This window comes from Bubalus bubalis, chromosome 5 (genome assembly GCF_019923935.1).
Source record: "Bubalus bubalis isolate 160015118507 breed Murrah chromosome 5, NDDB_SH_1, whole genome shotgun sequence".
Lineage (NCBI taxonomy): Eukaryota > Metazoa > Chordata > Mammalia > Artiodactyla > Bovidae > Bubalus > Bubalus bubalis.
In genome coordinates, this window is record NC_059161.1 from 125,140,585 (window position 1) to 125,164,430 (window position 23,846).

General features: G+C 47.9%; 2 long non-coding RNA genes across 2 annotated transcripts; one reads left to right on the plus strand and one right to left on the minus strand.

Moving 5' to 3' along the window:
• The first annotated feature begins 2,252 nt into the window (after nucleotides 1–2,252).
• Nucleotides 2,253–10,041, plus strand: LOC123333818. The gene is made up of 2 exons (XR_006551412.2): nucleotides 2,253–2,769; nucleotides 9,688–10,041. It is a non-coding gene; the product is annotated as an uncharacterized LOC123333818 (long non-coding RNA).
• Nucleotides 10,042–20,453: 10,412 nt separating this feature from the next.
• Nucleotides 20,454–22,871, minus strand: LOC112585215. Its single transcript, XR_003109660.3, has 2 exons — nucleotides 21,722–22,871; nucleotides 20,454–21,360 (listed from the first exon to the last, which is right to left on the minus strand). It is a non-coding gene; the product is annotated as an uncharacterized LOC112585215 (long non-coding RNA).
• Nucleotides 22,872–23,846: the final 975 nt, after the last annotated feature.

Here is a 23,846-nt window from a genome sequence, read left to right on the forward strand (position 1 = left end):
GCTGGTGCACTGGGACGACCCAGAGGGATGGTATGGGGAGGGAGGAGGGAGGAGGGTTCAGGATGGGGAACACATGTATGCCTGTGGCGGATTCATTTCAATATTTGGCAAAACCAATACAATATTGTAAAGTTTAAAAATAAAATAAAATAAAAAAAAAGAATAAGGTAGGTCTTATGTGCCAAAAGAGATTTTCAATTCTATTTTTGAGAAAAAGCAGGCTGCAAAATAATTTCTTCAGAATAATACTTTTTTTTTTTTAGAATAATACCTTTTATAGAAGAAAATCTCCAGCCATTAAAATGATATTACATTTGTATATATGTGATATACACATGTATCAAGTAGGGTGTATATATATTTGTATAGCTATATATACATATATGTGTGTGTATATATATATATACACAGTACATTAATATATGTATGTCTGTATATATACCCAAACAAGAGTATATATATATTCTTCACACTGATATATTTGTGTTATATATATGATATCTATATATCATATATATAAACAGTTGTCAACTTTAGGACAGGTTGAGGGGGACACAATGGTTCAAGGGGCTTTGACAGCACTATTTAAATTTTGTAACAATAAAGTGGTGGATATTTCTAAATAAATAATAATACAAATACATCACAGGATGCAATCAGGAAGCCTGAGGTGGGAGAGGCATCATTTCAGCTAAGCCCATGAGACACTTCAACAAAGTTTAATTGGCCCTGGCAGCTGAGTCCGGTTGGACATCTTGGTTAGACAGTTTCTGGAAGAGTCACAGTATATAATTTTCAAAGTTAAAAGCATGACTCTCAATACAGGGTATGTGTCAAAGATTACTTAATGCCTTAAGGAAGGAACCGGTATGGTGGAAGAGCTAGTTCAAAGAGAATTGGCGAGACGGAAGTATTGAGAGGCACCAAAAGCAAAAGTGCTGGAGTAAGGTTGCTGGGTTACACACAAACTGGCTAATGACCTACAGGGGTCACTGTTACCTTGGGGTCACCTTCTCTACCTGCTAGAGTTATTTACAGCTTCGCAGTCTGCTTAACACCGAGCTGGAGCTGACAGTCATCCTTTTGCCTTTTCAAATTCTGAATTTTTTTCTTAACTGCAGTGTTGCTGCAAACCTCTGTGGATCGCAAGTTTTCTCAGAGCTACTGGTCTGCGCTGGGTGGAGAGTGAAGTGTCCACACTTGGTGGCAGCACTCTAGGCTACTCTAGGTCTGGGCCACTGGAGCTCCTGTCTTGAGAGAGCAGGAACCAGGCAGCTCTCTGCCTAAGGTCAGGGAGCCCTGCAGCAGGACTCTCACACTCATGTCTTCAAGGAGGCTGCAGGGCTGAGCTGAGACTCAAGGACAAACTAGAATTCACCAGGACTGGGGCAGGGGGCAACTGGGTGAGCCAGGAACACAAGGAGAATAAACCCAGAGAAGCCAGGGTTTACTCAGGAAGGCTGGGGTGGGACAGGACCAAAGACTGGTTCATCAAGTTTCCTGAAGGCAGATGACCCGGGGCTCTGGGGAGGAGGTACGCGGTACAAGGGAGAGGCCCTGGCCTGGGGAGGAGGCCCCTTGTGGGTGCAGGGAAGGGGACTGTGGAGGAGGCCGACTCAGCAGGTGAGGCTCAAGTGAGGAAGCAGGGGACCTCAGGCTGACAGAGGGCAGCCCTGCCTCACCCTGGGGCCTTCCTGCACCGCTCAGAAAGAGGCCCAGCTCTAGGGTCCTTCGAGAACCCTTTGGCCCCTGTGCTCCTGCCCCAATCACGTTACCGCGCCTTTGGATCAAGGACCACAGTACCTGCCCGACACTGTGCAGACACCAAGATGGGCCAAGCCGATAGGAAAAGCGGTTCTCAAAGGCCCAGGCCCACTGGGACCCAGAGTTCCCTCCCCATAAGCCCCTCCTTCCCAGCCAACTCAGATACTGGCCAGGCTTCAGACATGGGGCCACCAGCAAGTGGCAGACCAAGGAACAGAGGCAAGGGGACCATGCAGTTCAGAGGGGGCCCGCCCTGCTGGTGCCTGTCTCAGCCCCAGCTTGCAGAGGCAGGTTAGACACGACAGTAGATTTTCCGGAGGCTCAGAGGTCAAGAATCTGCCTGCAATGCAGGAGATGTGGGTCTGTGGGTTCCATCCCTGGGAAAGATCTCTTGGAGAAGATCCCCTGGCAACCCACTCCAATATTCTTGCCTGGGAAATCCCAGGGACAGGAGCCTGGAAGGCTACAGTCCAAAGGGTCGCAAAGAGTCAGACACGACTTAGCGACTAAACCACCACCACCACCACCACCAGGGACTCCTAGAAGCCGTCCAGTGGATATTTACTGGGACAGTCAAGGGAGGAGCCACTCTGACTGAACCACCGGAGGATCTGGTGGGGTGGGGGCCTGGCTAATCTGCGGACAGTGTGTCTCTCCCCGCCCGGAGATCCCCAGGCTGGGTGGGGTGGGAGGAGCCCAGGCCCCTTCTCTGCCCAGGGTCTCTGCCTGGGCCTTACAGATTGGGAAAGCTGGTGCCTTTGCCCGTGCACTGCCCTCCCCCAAACCCTTCTCGCCTTGGTGAACGCTGGAGCCAGCGCTACACTCAGCTACAGAGCACCACACCCTCCGGAATGCCTTCTCTGCGAGCCTCTACCACCAGCTCCACTCTCAGCCTCACTTTCAGACCTCCCTCAGACGGGGGGACCCAAGCGCGTGCGCGGGGTCTGTCACTTGCTGCGAAAAGGCTTTGGGGCTGGGGAACCGCACGGGGCTCCGGGTGAATGGGTGGGTCACTCGCCCTCTGGGAATCGGGTGTCAAGGGACTCTGGGCGGCGTGGAGGGGGGACAGTGTTGGAAGGAAGGAGGGGTGTGGTGCTCTGGGGCTCTGCCCGCCCCAGGTTGGGGTGGGGGTGGGGGTGGTGGTGGTAGCAGAACTGCAAACCAGGCTAGTGCCTGCGCTCCCTCCTCCCGTCCTCCTCCTCCCCTCCCCTCCTCCTCCTTCCCCTCCTCTTCCCCCCTTCTCTCCTCTCTCCCCTCCTCCTCTCCCCCTCTTCCCCTCCCCCTCCTCCCCTCTCCGGTCCTCCTTCCCCTACTCTTCCCCTCTTCTCTCCTCTCTCCCCTCCTCCTCTCTCCGGTCTTCCTCCCCCTCCTCCCCTCCTCCCCCCTCCTCCCCTCCCCTCCTCCCCCCTCCTCCCCTCCCCCCTCCTCTCCCCTCCCCCTCCCCCCTCTCCCCTCCCCCTCCCCCCTCCCCCCCTCCCCTCCCTTCTCCCCTCCTCCCCTCCCTCCTCCCCTCCTCCCCTCCTTCCCTTCCACCCCTTCTCCCCTCGGGGCTTGGATGGCAGCCGTGGGCTGAGCTCACTCGGCTGCAGTGACGCGCGTGCTCCAACTGCGGCCCCCGCGGCCCCCGCCTCGGAACCAAGCGGGCGAGCACGCCCGCAGCTGCGTCAGCTCCGCCGCCCTGCCGACGCGGGTCTTCAGCCTGAGCTCCGCCCCGGGGAGGCGCAGGGGTGGGCGCTTCTCAAGTCTGGGGGCCCGGGAGGGATGACTGCGTGAACGACTCTGGCGGCTGCGGGGATGCAGAGGGGTCTAGGGGACTGAGCCAGCAGTCTCCGTGTGTATTGCTTTGTTGGACTTGACTTCCCTACCCCAGGTTATTCAAAGTTAACCTCACACCGCCCTGGGATAGAAGGCTGTCCTAGGTCCTCACCAGTCCCCAAGGTGGGACCCCAGACCAGTGGCCATCCAACAGGGCCAGCGGGTTCCTCCCAGTAATAAGGAGCTCACTAACTATCACTGCTAAGAAAGATCTTAACAACCCCTGCCCATTCATTCACGCCACAGATATTTACCAAGCACCTACTGTGTGGCAGAGGCTGGGCACTGGTTTAGATAATGAGGATTAATTTAGCCCTGATAAAATAGAGCCTTGTGGTTGATGTTCCAGGATTCTTCTGACTGTGTGGGTTGCTTCCCCCTGGAAGCCCTCCTAGCTCTGCCCTCTGAGTTAAGCCCCTCTTCTTCGCTCTAGTAGCCCCAGCCTCCCCCTTCATCAGCACCCACCAGACCTCCACCTCCTTAACCCGGAGAAGGCAGAGCCTCTTCTGGTTTGGACTTGACCAAGGTGTTTAGTGATGACTGATGCACCAACGCCTGGTGAGAGCTGAATCCTGAGCTTTGAGAAATCCCCACAGCTTCCAGCTTTGTGCTCTGGAGTAGGCTGTCCAGGGGAAACCGGGTCTTGCCTTGAAGCACAGACCCTAGAGCAGGTATCCTGACAAACATGTGGTACAGGAAGCCAGGATTGCAGGGGTTGCCTGTCTGAGGTGAAGCCCACAGGTCAAAAAGCCTGGGGCCCCTACCCACAAACAAGGAGGTGAGCATGTGTTTTCACACAGGTGGTGGTTGGAATCTAGGAGCAGGGAGGGTGGCTGCATATTTCACATTCATTGGCCAAGGGCAGATAGCTATGTCGTTGTTCAGTCGCTCAGTCATGTCTGACTCTTTGTGACCCCGTGGACCGCAGATGCCAGGCTTCCCTGTCCTTCACCATCTCCTGGAGTTTGCTCAAATTCATATGCATTGAGTCTGTGGAATCATTCAACCATCTCATCCTCTCTCATCCCCTTCTCTTCCTGCCTTCAATCTTTCCCAGCATCAGGGTCAGGGTCTTGTCCAATGAGTCTGCTGTTGGCATCAGGTGGCCAAAGTACTGGAGCTTCAGATGGCCGTGCTGGGAGACTTCCCCAGGGGTGAGGGGAAGGAAGCCCCTCTCCATATTGCGGAACAGCCCATCTCCCAGAGCTACATCTCTGTGAGCCTGACTTCCTCTGTCCACCCTTGTTCTTCCTTATGGCTGAAATTCCTCTATCTCTCCTCAAGGCCAGTTCATTCTCATCCTTTGACTTGCTTCTCAGATGTCACCTTCCTGGTCTACCCTATCTAAAATTGGTTCCCTCCTCTGGTTCCCTTTATCCCATCACTTTACCTTTTTCAGAACACTTACACTGCTGCTACTCACTGGGATTGTTGCCTCACTCCTCCGCTAGAAAATAAGCTCCCTAAAGGTAGAAACCTTGCCTTTCATCTGCCTTATTCCCGTTAGATGTGCCTTGCATAGAGGGTATTTGTTGAACGAATGAAGTTCTGTTCTAGAATCATAAAAAGAATGAAACTAGAAGTCAGGGAAAACCAAATCCTGTTCTGATACTAATTTTTAAATTTATCTTGGGGACTTCCCTGGTGATCCAGTGGCTAAGATTCTGCACTCCCATTCCGCATACTGCACAATGCAGGAGGCCTGGGTTCGATCCCTGGTCAGGGAACCAGATCCCACATGCCGCAACTAAGAGCTCACATGCTGCAGCTAAAGACCCCTCAGACCACAATAAGGACCGTAGATCCTGAGTGTCACAACTAAGACCCAGCACAGCCAAACAAGTAAATATTTAAAATTTTCTCTTTATACCTACTTTTTACACAAAGGACTGGAGTCAGCTTTTAAATATACAGTGAGCCTGAGATAGATAGGTAGCTAGATTGAAAAATCAAGCAGAGAAAGTTCAGGCAGGTTTAAAAGACCAGGGTAAAGGCCTTAGAGTCCTTTATCATTGCCAAATTTGTGCCTCACTTGTGGCTTTGAGCTTCCTGAGAGCTAAAGGAAAAGGGAACAGTATTTATTACATGATTTATCTTGTCTATTAAGAGTTTCCCAGATCCTCAGGGAAAGCAAACTTTTTGCGGGTAGTTAATATCTAAGAAGTTTCTCACATAGGCCTTCAGATGGGGATGCTCTCGACAGCAGCGTTTCGAGCTGAAGGCCTTGTTCACAGAGCATTGCAGCATCAGCAGTGAGCTGGGTGCCAAGAACGACTCAGCACATGCAGTGCTGCAGTGTGGACAAAGGGATTTTCTGGGGCTCTGGCTAGACCCGGGAGAGGGGGTGTGAGACCTCGAATCAAAGAGGGATGGAGGGACACAATTCCTTTCCAAACAGTGTGGCTCTCAGTTTTTGGGCTTACACGGTCAATAATTTTATTTTCAAATTGGATGTTTTCAACACCAATATTGCTAGTGATATCAATAAAATATTCCTGTTTAAAAAAAAAAAAAAAGGAACCCAAATTGGATCAAGATCTAATCCCCTTTTTACAAAAACTGCAGAAGAGACAGAAGAATATGTCTCACCATACCACAGGGGTATAATCAGCAAAATCTACAATGTGGAAAATTCCAAGGGCCAACAACCTAGATTCCTCACCAAATAAACTACAAGGGGAAAAAAAAAAGTGGGGAAGGGAAACCTATAGAATATAAAGAGAGTCTTAAGAGACATAATCAAAGGAAATGTTTGGACTCTGTTAAGATCTTAATTGAACTCAGTTCAGTTCAGTTCAGTCACTCACTCAGTCATGTCTGACTCTTTGCGAACCCATGGACCACAGCACACCAGGCCTCCCTGTCCATCACCAACTCCCAGAGCTTACTCAAACTCATGTCCATTGAGTCGGAGATGCCATCCAACTGGCTCATCCTCTGTTGTCCCCTTCTCCTCCCGCCTTCAATCTTTCCCAGCATCAGGGTCTTTTCCAATGAGTCAGTTCTTTGCATCAGGTGGCCAAAGTATTGGAATTTCAGCTTCAGCATCAGTCCTTCCAACGAATATTCAGGACTGAGTTCCTTTAGGATGAACTGGTTGGATCTCCTTGCAGTCCAAGGGACTCTCAAGAGTCTTGAATACCTCAGTTCAAAAGCATCAATTCTTCGGTGCTCAGCTTTCTTTATAGTCCAACTCTCACATCCATACATGACCACTGGAAAAACCATAGCTTTGATTAGACGGACCTTTGTTGGTAAAGTAATGTCTCTGCTTTTTAATATGCTGTCTAGGTTGGTCATAACTTTTCTTCCAAGGAGCAAGTGTCTCTTAATTTCATGGCTGCAGTCACCATTTGCAGTGATTTTGGAGCCCCCCAAAATAAAGTCTGTCACTGTTTCCATTGTTTCCCCATCTATTTGCCATGAAGTGATGGGACCAGATGCCATGATCTTAGTTTTCTGAATGCTGAGTTTTAAGCCAACTTTTTCACTTTCCTCAAGAGGCTCTTTAGTTCTTCGCTTTCTGCCATAAGTGTGGTGTCATCTGCATATCTGAGGTTATTGATATTTCTCCCAGCAATCTTGATTCCAGCTTGTGCTTCTTCCAGCCCAGTGTTTCTCATGATGTACTCTGCATATAAGTTAAATAAGCAGGGTGACAATACACAGCCTTGACTCCTTTTCCGATTTGGAACCAGTCTGTTCTTCCATGTCCAGTTCTAACCTGCTTCTTGACCTGCATACAGATTTCTCAGGGGGCAGGTCAGGTGGTTTAGTATTTCCATCTCTTTAAGAATTTCCCACAGTTTCTGTGTGTGATCCACATAGTCAAAGGCTTTGGCATAGTCAATAAAGAATAAATAGATGTTTTTCTGGAACTCTCTTACTTTTTCAATGATCCAACATAATGCCAACAGATGTTGGCAATATGATCTCTGGTTCCTCTGCCTTTTCTAAATCCAGCTTGAACATCTGGAAATTCACGGTTCACATACTGTTGAAGCCTGGCTTGGAGAATTTTGAGCATTACTTTGCTAGCATGTGAGATGAGTGCAATTATGTGGTAGCTTGAACATTCCTTGGCATTGTCTTTCTTAGGGATTGGAATGAAAACTGACCTTTTCCAGTCCTGTGGCCACTGCTGAGTTTTCCAAATTTGCTGCCATATTGAGTGCAGCACTTTCAGAGCATCATCTTTTAGGATTTGAAATAGCTCAACTGGAATTCCATCACCCCCACTAGCTTTGTTTCTAGTGATGCTTCCTAAGGCCTATTTGACTTCTCATTCCAGGATGTCTGGCTCTAGGTTGGTGATCACACCATCTTGATTATCTGGTGATGATAATCATCAGATAATCTTTTTTGTATAGCTCTTCTGTGTATTCTAATCACCTCTTCTTAATATCTTCTGCTTCTGTTAGGTCCATGCCATTTCTGTCCTTTATTGTGCCCATCTTTGCATGAAATTTCCCTTGGTATCTCTAATTTTCTTGAAGAGATCTCTAGTCTTTCCCACTCTATTGTTTTCCTCTATTTCTTTGCATTGATCACTGAGGAAGGCTTTCTTATCTCTCCTTGCTATTCTTTGGAACTCTGCATTCAGATGCTTATATCTTTCCTTTTCTCCTTTGCTTTTCACTTGCCTTCTTTTCACAGCTATTTGTAAGGCCTCCTCAGACAACCATTTTGTCTTTTTGCATTTCTTTTTCTTGGGGATGGTCTTGAATTACTGCCTCCTGTACAACATGTAACTGAATGAACAAACTGCAAAACAGAGAGAGATAAATTATATATCTGAAGACTAATATTTAAAAAGTACATTATTTTTTAAAGTGTGGAAATGCTCATCTGGTTATATTAAAAGATCTTTTTTTATTTTTTACATATGAATTTATTTGATGTCTGTGATTTGTTCTAGAATAACCCAGGGTACATGTTACTGGGAGACAAAAGTGGCAAGCAGTTAGTAATATTGAACCTGCCTAACCCAGGGATTCTTTAAACTATTCATATTAGTTTTTTGCATGTTTGAAATTTTTCATAATAAAACATGTTTAGGGAGTTCCCTGGTGGTGTAGTGGTTTAAATTCCGGGCTTTCACTGCCATGGCCCACCCAGGTTCGACCTCTGGTCAGGGAACTGAGTTCCTGTAAGCTGTGTGGTGCACCAAAAAAACAAAAAGCTGAAAAACATTTTTAAAAATTGGATATGTTGGGCTTCCCTGGCGGTCCAGTGGTTAAGATTCTGCCTTGCATTGCAGGGGACACCAGTTCAATCCCTGGCCCAGGAAGACCCCACATGCTGTGGGGCAATTAATCCCGTGCGCCATAGCTACTGAGCCGCCTTGCTGCAACAACCGAAGCCCGAGAGCCCTAGAGCTTGTGCTTAGCAATAAGAGAAGCCCAAGCACTGCAACTAGAGAGGAGCCCCTGCTTGCCGCAGTTAGAGAAAGCCTGAACACAGCGACAAAGACCCAGAGTAGCCAAAAAATTTGGATATGTTGACAAAAGGTTAGCCTTTTGTCAGTTAGCCAACTTTTACCAAATAAGAACATGACAACAAAATAGCTACCATCTGCTATCATTATTTCATAAGAAGAAGGACTTTATCAAATCAAAGATGCAGGAAAGGCTGGATCTCTGATAAAGGCCAATCAAGACGGAATGTATTTTGCTTTCTGCAAAAATCACAGCAGACACTACCATGGACCAGTGCTGGGCAGTGGGCTCCAGCTTCAACCAATCCCTCCCAAACCTTGTGTTTTTCAAAAGTTGAGGTCTAAGCCAGTGGACAGTCCATTGGAGCTGGACTTGTCTGCTCTGTGTCTTGGGAAGGTTGTCACCTGTTTCCTCTTGGTCAATTTCTCAAAGAATCTGTGTATTTAACCTAGAAAGGCCCTCAGAGATCTGGTTTAACCTCTTATTTTTACAGATGGGAAAACTGAGGCCAAGAGAGCAAAAGTGACTTGCTAGAGGTTACACAAGACAGAATGACCTAATAGCAGAGCCCACAGTTGAACCCAGGACTTTTGATTCCTATGCCAGTGTCCCCTCCACCCACTGTTTTACCTTCTTTGATTGACTCACGTTGTCTTTGTCTTCATTGCAGCTGGTGCCTGGGAAGATAGCTACATGGACTTGCTACCAAACCACCAGGCTTTAAATCTTACCACCTGCTACTGTGTGACCTTGGGTCTACCTATCTTCTCAGGGCCTCAGTTTCCTCATCTGAAAATGAGTGGGAACTGTAATAATGATCCTGTCTTCTAAGGCTGCAGTGAAGATTGAACTGGGCATGAGCAGTGCCTGCCACAGAGAACAGTGCTCGGTGTACGACAGTTGCCTATGTTTTTACCTCCTGTGGGGATGATGAGGTCCACAGATTTAGTGTGGAGAACATGTTGCTGGCCAAAATCTTGGCTTTCTCTACCCACTGAAGCCGAATAAAAAATAGAATTTGGAGGAAATAGAAAGATGGCTTTAATTCTCAGCTGCCAGAGAGAGGAACACAGAAGGGTTCATGCCTCAAGAACTGTGCCCTCCCCCCCCCCATAAGGAGTCTGGGGCTGCTGCTGCTAAGTCGCTTCAGTCATGTCCGACTCTGTGTGACCCCATAGACGGCAGCCCACCAGGCTCCCCCGTCCCTGGGATTCTCCAGGCAAGAACACTGGAGTGGGTTGCCATTTCCTTCTATAATGCATGAAAGTGAAAAGTGAAAGTGAAGTTACTCAGTCGTGTCTGACTCTTCACGACCCCATGGACTGCAGCCTACCAGGCTCCTCCATCCATGGGATTTTTCCAGGCAAGAGTACTGGAGTGGGGTGCCATTGCCTTCTCCGAATAAGGAGTCTAGGGGCTTATATAAGGCAAGGGCTCAAAGTCAGGATTCGGTGATGAAGAACAAAGGTGATAAGATCTTGATTTCTTCCCCTTGCATTCTTTCTAAGACAGTCATAGTCTGGTGTCAGTAACCTAGTGATTGAGTCTGGTAGTTCAGTGGCTCTACAGCCTCCTTTCTACAAGGGGAAAGGTGTTTTAAGGGTAAACACCAGATACAGGATGTATTTAGCATGGAGTCAAAGGAAAAACTGAATTATAGCTCCTGCAGAGTTAGGGAGCAGAAAAGCAAACTTAGTTATAGACATGTAGAGTTAGGAGCAGTTAAAGCAAAAAAAAAACAAAAACAAAAAACAACTAGGAATGTTCAGGCCTGCTCACACTTTTCTTTATCTATTTTGTTCTTGGGAAAGAGAAAGAGAAAAACTCATTCCTCTTTTTTCCTTTTCACTGCAACAAGCAGGCAGGCCTTTAACTTAGATTCGTAAGATGTCAGAGCTAGAATGGGCCTTCCAAGGTCCTCTACAGAATTCTTTTACAGAAAGAGAAAGGGAGTCCCTGGGAAGCTATGTGAACTGCTGATGGTCCCAGTGACAGAACAGTAAGTGGACTTCCAAGGGGCCCCTGGGTCCCAAGGCTCTGGGCTTTGCTAAACAAGTCAGTAGGGCCCCCAACTCCACTTCATAGGGTTGTTCCACCCTACACTAATGTCAACGCTCATCAATTAGAGACACATGGTGAGTGCACAGAGCTTTACAGTTTACAGTGAGCATTTGCAAACTTAAAAAAAAGAATCACTAAGTTGTGTCTGACTCTTTGTGACCCTATGGACTGTAACCTACCAGGCTCCTCTGACCATGGGATGTCCCAGGCAAGAACACAGGAGTGGGTTGCCATTTCAGTCTCCAAGGGATCTTCCTGGACCAAGAATCAAACCTGCATCTCCTGCATTAGCAGGTGGATTCTTTAGCACTGAGCTACTAGGGAAGCCCATTTGCAAACTTACTCCAGCCCTAGAAGATAGGGTGTCCTGAATGAATACTCCATTTCACAAAAAGAAAGCAGGGTGGACTGGTAACCAAAGCCATAAGTAGAGGCTCAGAAATTCCTTGACTACTGTGGATGATGAGAGTATTCCCCTTCAAAGAAGATGCTTAAGTCAGTGTAAAATGGCCGCCACTCCTTCTGCCTTTGGAAAAGTACTTCAACTACAAAGAAGTCAACTATCAACTCCTAAGAGAGCAGAAAGGAAAGGAGTTGCTATGGCAACATCTCTGGCAGCCTATTTTCCATCTTCCTCTGGTTCAAAACAACAGCTTCCAGCAGGTTCCAGCAGTGGCGTGGGGAAGGTCTAACTCCAGCCCAGTAACTGCACTTGGCCAATCTCCTGCTAGATTTTGGTGGCAAGAGAATGTGGCAGCCAATGAAGAGGCCTGGAGCTTGTGTCATAGGCCTTGAGCCAGGTTGGAATAACCAGAAAGCAGGCACACGTGACCGTCTCCATGGTGACCACAGTTAGCAACCCAGATGGCCCTGTTTATGAACACTGGAAAATTCCACCCAGTCTCTGGCCTGATTTTGTTATTTTCTCTGCCTCCTTCCTCCTCCAAGGCAAGGATGAAGTCATTGCAGTGTTTAACCCCTTCCTGAGATGTGCCTGGCTCCAGTCAGACCTGGGAGTCTGGGAGGGGCTACCTACTTAGTACAGGAGTTGGGGGAAGGAAGGTGGTGACGGCCACCATTTACAGGGTGGATCATTTGAGCCAGGCACTATACTAAGCTCTGGACATCCTCACAACTCTGAGAAGGGGGTACTACACAGATCACCCCTATTTCACTGAGGAATAAACTTGATTCAGAGAGGTTAACTTACTTGCCACATAACAGGGCATAGCCAGCAATGGGGGAGCCAGGCTGAGACCAAGTGTGTGGGACTCTCAAGGCCACTCTCTCCATGACCCCTCTATAAAGGCCAAAGAGTTTTAGAACCAGATGGGGTGCAGAGGGGGAGAGATTCATGATCTTCTGGGGGACTGAGGGAAGGTGACTTTCGACTGAGTGGAAGAACAGGGAGGAGACACCTGCTTGGCTCCAGGACACCCATGTTGCTGGGTTGGGGCTGAGGGCTGGTGGGCATGGCTGCACAGGCCCCAGGGAAGGCTGTGGCCAGGATCCCGGGCTGAGTCCCCATCATTCATCCTCTCTGGGATTCAGACCGGGGTGGGGGTGGAGTGGGGAAAGAGGTCAAGCCTGTAAATATTTGTACTGGACTCCTGCTGGGGAAGTGCAGGCTTGGGCTGGGGGTGGATCCTGGGGACCAGCAGTTGGAACCTGGGGTGAGCCTCTCAGAGTCTCACCAGCTGGAGGACATACAGGATGGTCTGTGTGGATGCTGTACAAGCTGTGTGCACCACTATTTTGAGCTGAGGCAGGGCTATAGGAAGACTTGGACTGTGCTTTCAAGGATAAGTGATAAACAGCAATAAAAGTCATAGACCATGGCTGAGGGTAACAGATGAGTCACTGAGCAAAGGGCATGATCACAAGAGTGCTGGGGAGGTCACTGGACAATGATGGCCACGGGTGACCGAAGGACGGATGGGCCATTCAGCAGGGAAGGCTTCCTGCAGGAGGCAAGGGGCCTTGATGTGGCTCCTAAAGCAGGGGCTTCCACTGGCCGGGAGGTTGGCCCGTGTCCTTGAGGGAGAGGTGGTGGGATGTCTCATGAAACTAGGAGACTGATATCAAGTGGGGCTGGAATAGAGGGGACACAACTGATTTGAGTTTTATGGCCCAGGTTCAGGGTGGGGCAGCTGGTGACAAAGATCTGGGAGAATGAGGAAGGGTGACCCTTTGTGACCTTGATGGTTTCTAGCTCCCAGGTCTGTCTCTGTATTGGGCCTCAGCTGAAGTCTTTGCTTTGGCAGAAGAGTCATGGAAATTTCCACCCATATACTTTTCCCAGTGCTGTTCTTGGCTCCACCTTCTTCCCAAGCTCTGCTGTGTCTAAAGTTCTTGGGTTTTTGCAGGCTGCAGGCTGAAGAGGCCTGAGGCAGCCTGAGACTTGGTGACACCAAAGGCCCGTCTGGTGTGGACACGTCAGAACTACAGTCATGCTGGGCACTGTGCTGCCATGGGACGCCAGGGCTGGCCCCCAACCGATGTTCCCAGGAGCCCCAGGATTCCTGCCTTGGGGGAAGGCAAAAGGAGAGGAATGACAGCTTCTATCACCGTTTTATGGTTCTTGAGCCAAGTCACTCTGTAGGGCATGCTCCGCCACCCCCACCCCCGCCCCGCCCCGGTTCCTCCCGCCACGCCCCTGGATTACAGGGCAGCAGGGCTGAAACAAGCCCAGGGGCACCTAAGTAGTGGGGGTGCACCACTTCCGCTCCCCAGAAATTATCTGGATGCTCTGATTTCTTGGGGGCAGTATTTTGTTTGTCCATTTCTGGAACTCACAAGCAGAAGTGACGTCTGTGGGGAGCGGGGAAGACACGGGAAGTTCTCTCTTCCTTCTCCCCTCCCCCACTTCCCTCCTCTGGATTCTAAGCTGCGCCCCATCTCAGGTTAGCTGCTCCCCAGCAGCAGCAGCTGGGAATGCAGGGGCCAGAATGAGCTCTGGCCTTAGAGAAACAAGTTTTCAAAAGAAGCCAAGGGACATCTCTGTGGAGTTCCCTCCCTTTGTCCACAGCCGGGACTTGTAGGAAGGATGGCACAGACCCATCTCTCCTGTATCTATGAAGAATGAGCCCGAGGCTCCTCTGTCCCCTTCAGCCTCCAGCAGTGACATCCCATCCTCCCTGCCAACCAGACTGCAAACCCTGGAGGCCCTTTGACCCTCTGAAGAGAGGGGGACGTGTTACCAAACACATACTCAAGCAGGAAAATATAGGCTGTGTTGTGACAGAGTTACTGCGGGGTGGTGATACAGGATGACTTCAGATGCGCTGGTCAGAGAGGCCCTTTCCCAGGAGTGACGTCTGGGCAGGGTGATGAGAATGTCATCTGAAGAGAAGGGGAGGGGCGTTCCAGGCAGTTGTGTCACTGCGAGTAAGGAACAGGCGTCTGGACTCACAGACATAGAAACAAACTAGTGGTTACCTGTGGGGAGAGGGAAGGGAGAGGGGCAATACAAAGGTGGAGGGAAAGGGTTATTATGGGATTATATGAAGTCACATGTGTGAAATTGTTAAAAAATTAACTATTTATTTAGCTGTGTCAGGTCTTAGTTGTGGCTTGTGAGAGCTGTTAATTGCAGCATGTGGGATCCAGTTCTCTAACTAGAGATCAAACCCAGGCCCCCTGCATCAGGAACTCGGAGTCTTAGCCACTGGACCACAAGGAAAAACCCCATGTGAAACTTGAAAATTGTAAAGCACTATAGAATTTAAAGAATCTTTCTTTTAATAAACATCTATTGAGTACCTGGGCTTCCCTGATAGCTCAGCTGATAGAGAATCTGCCTGCAATGCAGAAGACCCTGGTTTGATTCCTGGGTCAAGAAGATCCCCTGGAGAGTGGGTACTCCAGTATTCTTGGTGGCTCGGCTGGTAAAGAATCTGCCTGCAATGCGGGAGACCTGGGTTTGGTCCCCCACAAAAATAAATAAATAAAGATGAATATGAATGCTTAAAAAAGTGGGGGGACTTCCCTGGGGGTCCAATGGTTACAGCATTTCCACCATAGGGAGCACAGATTCCATTCCTGGATGGAAAACCAAGATCCCATATGCCACACAGTGTGGCCAAAAAAAGGAGGAAAGAACATGAGTCTGGAAAGGGTGCTGAGGAGGAGGCCAGTGTGGGGAGCCCAGAGAGCCTCTGCAGACCTATACCTGTCTTGTTTCTCTTGTCCCATGCGACCATCCACCCCAATCCAAGCCTCCATGACGTCTGGCCCAGGCTGGGACGATGGACTCTGGTGCCCTCCACTCTGTGGCCTCTCCCAACTCAGCCACCTTGCAAAGAGCAGCTACACAATACCACCCAAAGCCAGGGCCTCTCCCAGCTCAAAAGCCATCCTTCTGTGCAAAGAGTCGAGTCTCAACTCCCTCTCCAGGTAACTCAAGTCCTCCCAGACCTCGCTTCTGTCTCCCTGCCTGCTCCTCTTGGTTTCTAGTGAGCTCCCATCACCTAAAGGGCTTTAAGGTCCATTCCGCCTCAATTGCTGCAAGCCTCTACTATTACACCAGCCCTGGAGAAAGACCCATGGTGCCATGGGCTTCAGTTTTTATCTGGCATGTGCTGAGGAATACATGACTGAGCATGCACACAGGCACGCAGGCAAGGTTCCTAGAGCTTCGTGACCTCTACCCCTATTCCATGAGACTGGTCTCTGCTGGATGTGGGCCACAGCTGTGTGGAGAAAGAATGGACACCTGTGTGTGTGTGTGAGTGTGAGTGTGTGTGTTTGTAGGAGGGGAGGAGTGTTTTCTAGCCTTGTGCTGGGTGTGTGATGCTAACACAGCATCCGTCTGGACCTCAGCGGGTGACTGAACACATGCATGCTGCCCACTGGGAAGCTTTACAGTCCCTCCAGGCTATTTTGGAAGGTTTGCTCTCAGGCCTCAGAGGGTGAGTAACCAGAGTGCCCCCAGCACAGGTCAGGGCTAGACACAGCAACTCCTACAGTGAGTCCTCCAGTGAAGCGAGAGTGAGACCTGCCCTCCGCTCTGGAGGCCAGAGCTCCATGGATACTGAAGACAGCCTTCCGGTGCCGCCCTTCCCCCACCGCTGTGGATCAGTTTGTCTAGAAGTTCTGCAGTTTCTTGCCCAGTACAGCTCAGTGCTATTTTACTCCAGCCTGCTGGGCGATCATGTTTGTGTCACATCTGAAAGCATTTTGTTCCTATCAAAGCACATCAAGCTTTTGTCTAATCACTGCCTTCTTCCTCACCACCACCCTCCAATACTTACACAGTACAACAAAGTGCTGGAAACTTCAGAGAACCACTGAGTTCACTTTACAAAAGTGTCCCTGGACTGGACATTCCTAGATGGGGGCCAAGTTATCCTTTCACAGCCCCTCCCTGGCTGGGTTACCAATCACTGCACTTACTGGGCATCTACTGTGTTAAAAAAAACTATTCTGTTTTTTTAATTTAAGGATTCCCTGGTGGCTCAGGGGATAAGGAGTCTGCCTGCAATGTGGGAGACCTGAATTCGATCCCTGGGTCAGGAAGATCCCCTGGAGAAGGAAATGGCAACCCACTACAGTATTCTTGCCTGGAAAATCCCATGGACAGAAGGGCCTGACGGGCTACAGTCCATAGGGTTGCAACGAGTCAAGACACGACTGATCGACTTCACTTTCACTTTCAAAAGAGATACTATTCCAATGTATTCATTTAATTATTATTTAATAGACACATTTTGAGCTTCTAGTCTGTGCCAGGCCCTAGTGATGCCAAGAGAGACAGCCTTGGCCTCAGTTTTCTCATCCATCCAAGGGGTTAACAACAGCATCTCCCTCACAGGGTGATCGTGAGAACTGAAAAGAGACGGTCCACGGAATGCATATGGCACAGTGCTCAATAAATATTACAGAAAATAAAGCTGCCACTAGATTTCCTGTCCTGCAGGTGCACCAGGCACAATGAAGGGATTGAAGAAAGCTGGGAGACCCTGTTCTCTGCCTAGGGAGGGGGTCAGTAGACCGTCTCCACTCAAGGCTAGCCAGGACAAGAGCAGAGGCCACAGGGAGGGCGCACAGCCTAGGAAAGGAAGGTCTGGAAGTTCTGGGTGAAGCCGGTGAAGGGCCCTTAAACTGGGGAGAAACAGGGTGAAACAGAGCTGCCTTCTGCCTCTTGTTGTCATTCTGTCCTCCTACATCTCATGATGCTACAGATTGGCCTTCCAGAAAGATCCACAAATAGGCTGCAGGGCCCAGGGCCAAGAACATTATGTGGCAAATAAAGAGGGAACTAGCAGCATGTTCTTGGACTGGAGATGAGAAACCTCTTTTTCAAGATACTTTCGCCTATATTCTCCCCTAGAAAGAGGATTCTATCTACACAGAACTCTTCCACTACGTCCTACACTTAAAGATGGATTCTTTTCTTTTTTTTTTTAATTATTTATTTATTTATTTGGCTGTGCTGGGCCTTAGTTGCAGCATGTGGGATCTAGTTCCCTGACCAGAGATCAAACTTAAGCCCTCTGCGTTGGGAGCACAGAGTCCTAGCCACTGGACCACCAGGGGAGTCCCTGGATTCTTTTTATTAACTTTTATTGAAGTATAATTGCTTTACAACGTGTGTGAGTTTCTGCGGTACAGCAAAGTGAATCAGCTACGTGTTTACATATATATGCCTTCTTTTTTGGATTTCCTTCCCATGTAGTTAGTTCACCACTGGGCATTGAGAAGAGTTTCCTATGTCATACAATAGTTTACTAATTATCCATTTTGCACATAGTGTAACAGTGTATATTTGTCAATCCAAACTCCCAGTTCATCCCACCCTCTCACCCCTCTTTTTCCCTTGGTATCCATACGTTTGTTCTCTACATTTGTGTCTCTATTTCTGCTTTGCAAAAAAGATCATCTGTACCATTTTTCTAGGTTCCACTGTATTTCTCTTTTTTACTTCACCCTGTATGACAGTCTGTATGTCCAGTCACATCTCTGCAAATGTCACAATTTTGTTCCTTTAAGATGGCTGCTTTTCGGGGGAAGATAAGAGGAGAATGTTTCCCTTACTCTTCAGCCTAGTTATGTTCAGTGCCTGAGAGAGGCTCAGGCTGTCTCTTCCCAACAATAGTTTGGGGAAGGCTGATGACACAGCCATTTTTAGTTTCTGTAACCTGTTTTTGCTAGAATTGCCCACAGTTCTCTGTGAGGTAAACTATGTGTCTGGTGGATTTCAGTGGTTGATTTTAGATTTTCTCTGGGTACGTTTTTAGCTGTCCAAAATCCCCTAGAAAAGAATGACCTCTCTTTTGCATAATGGAGCTCTGAGCTGCATCCACCTCTGTGGGATTTTCCTACAGTGTGAGTTGTCTGCTGTGCAGAGAGGAGGGAGCTAACTTTTGTGCAGTCATCATTCCAGAGATCAGCTTGGGGAAGGTGGGCAGCAGAACGGCGCTGGGAACTGCAAATTTCTTGAGTCTTTAGAAAACAAGAAAGTTGTTCTCCGGGATGGGGGTTGGGTGGATCCCCCTTGCCTTTTTTTGCTGACCACACTTCCCTGGTGGCTCAGATGGTAAAGTGTCTGCCTATAATGCAGGAGACCCAGGTTCAGTCCCTCAGTCGGGAAGATCCCCTGGAGAAGGAAATGACAACCCACTCCAGTACTCTTGCCTGGAAAAGTGGACGGAGGAACCTGGTAGGTTACAGTCCATGGGGTCGCAAAGAGTCGGACACGACTGAGCGACTTCACTTCACTTTATTGCTGACCAGCATTTCCAAAACTGTCTCTGGCAACAAAGGATTAGCTAAACAGCACAAGCTTAGAGGAAATACAAGAAAAGAGGTGTGGGGGGTTCCCAGATATCCCTGAAGACCCACTCAGACTGGCCTCTGAACCTTAAACCCAGAAAGGAAAGGCCTCAGAAACTTCTCTTGACTAAGCCCCACTGGCCTTATTAAAAAGAGGAGGTGGAGCAGATTCTAGCATTCTTGGAGGTTTCTGGCCTGATGTGATTCTGAAGGATTAGGTGACAGACGCTGTAGATGCCGGATCCTAAATGTTTGCTACTTTAGTCCTTTTCAGTGCCCCACCTCCTTGGAGCTACAGCCAGGAGGCCTAAAATCTTCCATGTTCCCGTCTCATCTCTGTTTACTGCATTTTATAGACTCCGCATCATCATTCCTTTCCTCTAATCTCCTCATTTTACACGTAAGAAAATTACCACTGAGAAGCTATTTGGGTTAGTACCCAAGGTCACATGCTGTCAGGAGAGTAATTGCCAGAAACCAGAACCAAGAGCCTCCTATTTTTAGCCTGGGCATTTTGAGGGTGCGGTGGGAGCACAAGGTGACCCATCAGCTGAAATGGATTAGCCCTCTTATACCTGTGCCCTTAGGCCCAAATAAAGACCAGGTTTCAGACTGAGGTAGAGGGGAATAAACAGGGTTTTGAGACCAGCTGCCTTAGAATGTTATGAAGTAAAAGGAACATGAACGAGGGCCAGACAAAAGATGCCTTGAAGAAAATTTAGTTTTGTGTTAAAGAGAGCCTTGGTTCAAAAGAATTGAGAGAAAGGCTCATAATCAAATGTATTATCTATCTCCTCACCAAAGAAAATGGCAAATTTAGGCCATCTTGTTTAAATATCTTACAGAAAAAAAGAGACTCACCATATCAAGAAGAAGAAGAAGGAATTAGTATTTTGCTAAGGAGTATTTTGGAGACGGCTAATTTTGTGAAGCAAAAGCTAGGAGAGATGAGGGCAGTAAACCTTCAGGCCTAAATAGTAAAAAAGAGGGTCAGTGTTCATAACCTCTAAAATATTTTTTACTTACCAACTGGGGAAAAAAAGGTAAGAATTGTCTCTTTGGCAAGCCATACCTCTCACCGAAGTTTCCTGACTGCTGAGCTTCATTCAAATCTCTTTCCCCAAATTCAGGGGGAATTAGCCAAATACAACACAGCCATTCTCACAGTATAAGCAAAATGCTACACCTGTGTGTAAGGAGAATGGAAATGACTAGTTAGCTATGTCCAGTTCAGTTCAGTTCCTCAGTCGTGTCTGACTCTTTGTGACCCCATGAATTGCATCACGCCAGGGCTCCCTGTCCATCACCAACTCCCAGAGTTCACCCAAACTCATGTCCATTGAGTCGGTGATGTTAACTATGTTAACAGCTACTTAAAGCACTTCAGGGCTCTTATTTCAGTGGCTCCTGAAGAGAGAGAGTGGGCGAGAGATCGCAGACAAGATGGGGGCCTAGGTCTCCCATTCCCACCAAGCCCTAGAGAAGGGCAGTCGAGGAGATTGACAGAAGCCCTGGAAGAAGGGGGGTTAGTAGTAAGAGGGAGTGGGAGAGAAAGGCAAGTGCCATGAGATTGGAATTCTTAGATTCAAGAATAACTTCAGATACTAATTAGCTGTGTCTGATTTTAAGCAAATCCCAAACTCCCCAGGCCCCCAAATTCCCATTTGTAAAATGAGGTGACCCAACTCAGTTTTTCCTCCTTCCAGTCCTAAAAATCTACTAAAAATTTTCCAGTGCCTGAGCAAATATCAAAACTGCGTCTGAGGGGAACCATCGGCTTCTCTGTAATATTCCACTCTTACAGGGAGAAAGATTGATTAAAAAAGTACAGCTTCACCAACATCACTTTAATTAGCTGCTTAAGCTAGCCTTGCTTTATCGGGGAAGGGGGGGCGGTTAGTAAAGTTATGAGGTTAGCACAGGGTACAGAACCCTCACTTGCTAAAGGCCCCCAAGCTTGCTCCCTCACCCTTTCACAACCAGTGCCATTTTTAAGAACCAAAGGGGTTTTAAAAATACAGATTAGAGTCTTTAAGAGGCCATCCTAACCTATACCGTGCCAATGGACTCCATTTACTCCTTTTGGAATGTACTGCGTAAACATCTGCACACGTTCTAGAATTAAAAACTCTGGAGTTAAGAGAGGGTCAGAGAGTGGGGCCACCCTGTCCTGGGGTCTAGGTTTTAAATCACCATGTGCCCTGCAGCGTTCCACTTTATCTCACCACTGCTCTCCTCAAAAAACAACTAACACCCCCTTCCAAAAAAAAACAAACAAAAACAGGCAGCTGTGTTAGGTCAATCTCTGAGACCCCTTCTGTTTCAAGCAACCTAGATTAACAAAATCTGGTGACGTACAAACACTCAAGGGCTGTTACAATGAACAATTAAAGAGGAAGGATGATGTGCGAAAATTTTTAGTTAATGGATGACTTTGCGATAATGCAATGACAAAAGACGGAAGACGTGAAGGTTAGGCCATCCGGGCTGAAAAGAAAGGCAGCATCTCCTGGAAGAGAAGAGGAGCCCAAGCGTGGTGAAAAGTTGGAGCGGCGACCAATAAACCCCCAACCAGGGACAGCTGCCACCCTCCCCCACGCATTTCTCTAGGCTAGGCATCGGCCTTTGGGGTGGGGCGCGCGTGCGCAGTGGCGCGCTGCGTCAACAGCCACCGCCACCGCCCCCGCCCCCGGAGGCGGCCGGGACCGGTTGGAGCCGGTTAGAACCGGCAACACCGCCCGCGAGTCGACGCCTCACAAAGGGAGGCGGCTCACGGCCAGCATATCCCTGCGCCGTGCCGGCTTGGGGTGTGGGGATCGAGCCCCACCCCCACCCCCGGACTCACTGGCCGAGGGTTCTGGAGGTTGTACCTGTCCCGCTTGGCCTCTTCCTGGTTTCTTGTCGCCGCAGTCGCTTTAGCTGCGTGGAAGGCGTGTCTGGAAACCACCGGCGCCATTGTCTTTTCTAAATCCTCAGCCCTCGCCCGTGAGACAGGTCCCCCTTGCAGTCGGGAGAACTGAGGCATGTCTTCAAACGTCGGAGACGCAGCAGTTCTCCTTTCCCGGTGCTTCCCTCGGATTTCCCTTTTGGTAGTCCAGAGAACGTGTTTTTAAGATGGACTACTGATTAACCTGGACAAAGAAAAGGCTTTGGGTTTGGGAAAAAGTTATTTCCCTTTGTGCTCTACTTTTAAAAGTCTTAAGGGAATCAAACTGGAGATAATACAAAATTTGGGGAGGGGGCACCACAAAAACCTAGTAAACGCTTAAGTAAAGGTTCATAAACATTTTAGAACACGTTCCTTCCGCGAGTGGTAGCCGAAGGTCTGTCTTTGACAGTGAAACCGTTGGCTTTTCCGGATACTTGAAACAGCACACGTTTGGAAAGAACAAAAAGTCCAGGCTATGTCTAAACAAGACTACCAAAAGTGTAGGAGTCTAGCTGGTATTTAGTAAAGACAAAATCAACAACAAAAGTAACAAGCCCACCCTTGTGTTAAGCCTTTCAGATGGGTCCAGCTCTCTTGCAGGGGACAAGAGTAAACGGTGACTGCTGAGATCTTTTCCGGAAGTGGATTTCTACAATTAGTAGAATTGTTAAGTGGATAACCCGGAGTAGCTGTATTTTACGAATAAAAGGCCAAATGAGCCGGGTGAGGTATAAACATCAAAACCACCTCGCAGGACCTGAGACCGTTTTTTTTGGGGGGGGGGGTGCCTCCCCAAACTTGACGGCTTCTAAAAGGGCTGCGGTCTGCAGTTGTGAGGCTGAAGTTCGGTTGCATAATGAAAAGGAAGGCCGTCAGGAAACTTAACCTTCTTTCCAAAACCACTGACTTGTACCCAATGTACTCCAAGAAAACACGAAAAGGATGTTAAAACCTACTAGAAACATTCCCACGTAATGGCGCTTAGATTTTATGAGCTATTCGATGTTTATCTAGATGTGATTTTCATTGTTTTTGCCCAAATTTTCAGCACAAGGTACAGGGCTTGCAAGCAGGTTAGATAAACTGTTAGGAAAAGTCCAGAAAGTTTTGTAACTGAGATTCTATTTTTACCTCTTCAGAGGGACTATTTTTGCTTTCCTTACAAAGGCGGCGGAGGAGTATTGAATACCGGAGGTGTGAGCTGTCCTTGTTCTATAAATACTCCGCTGCGGGCTGAGCGACAGGCATTGAGGCAGCGAGCGCAGAGACGGCTTTAGGGGTGGAGATGCTGCTTGAGGAGCCCGCAGATAAGTTTTTCTGTTAAAAAAGATAGGCATTAGTGTATTTCTTTAGGGATTGTAAGTAGTGAGAATACGGAGATACTGCTTTGCATTAAGTTCTTCGATAAATTTTAGGGAAAATATGAAGACTTAAAGAGTAGTTGGAGAAAGGAAGAGGGAAGAAAAAATAATTTTAGAACCTGATGGAGGTTAAGAGCTGAAATTTTTTCATGGAGTGAAAAATTTAAGAGAATTGATGAGCTAGGACTGCAAAGTCTGGGTTTTTTTTTTTTTTTAAAAAAGCCTTAAGTTGAAGGGCAACCTTTTACCTTAACATTAAAACGTTTGGTTACGTAAATCGAACCTAAACGTTTTAAAAGGTTGAGTTGTAGATGATTAGAATACTATAAAGGCCAACTTAAGATTTAACTGAAGGTGGTTTCAGAAATAATGCCTTCAAATTCACGGCGCAGTAAAAATGGCGTCATTTGAAGCCTTCTTGATATTAAGGCTTTGTTTCGCTAAAGTAGACGGAAATATTAGGAATGGTAGGAAAGAAAATTGGAAGTTTGAAGTGGAAAATTCGGAAGACAGAAGTACAGGAAGGTGAAGAAAAAACTAGAGAAGATAGAGATACACGTTTTAGAAGACAGAAAACCTGAGCCTAGTAAGTAGGCAGAAGAAAAAGACAAATCTAGGAGAAAATTGAAAATACGGGCGAGTGCTTAAGATAGAATGAAAAGAAAGCTATTGGACGCAAACATACAAGATAGACGTCCAAAAACT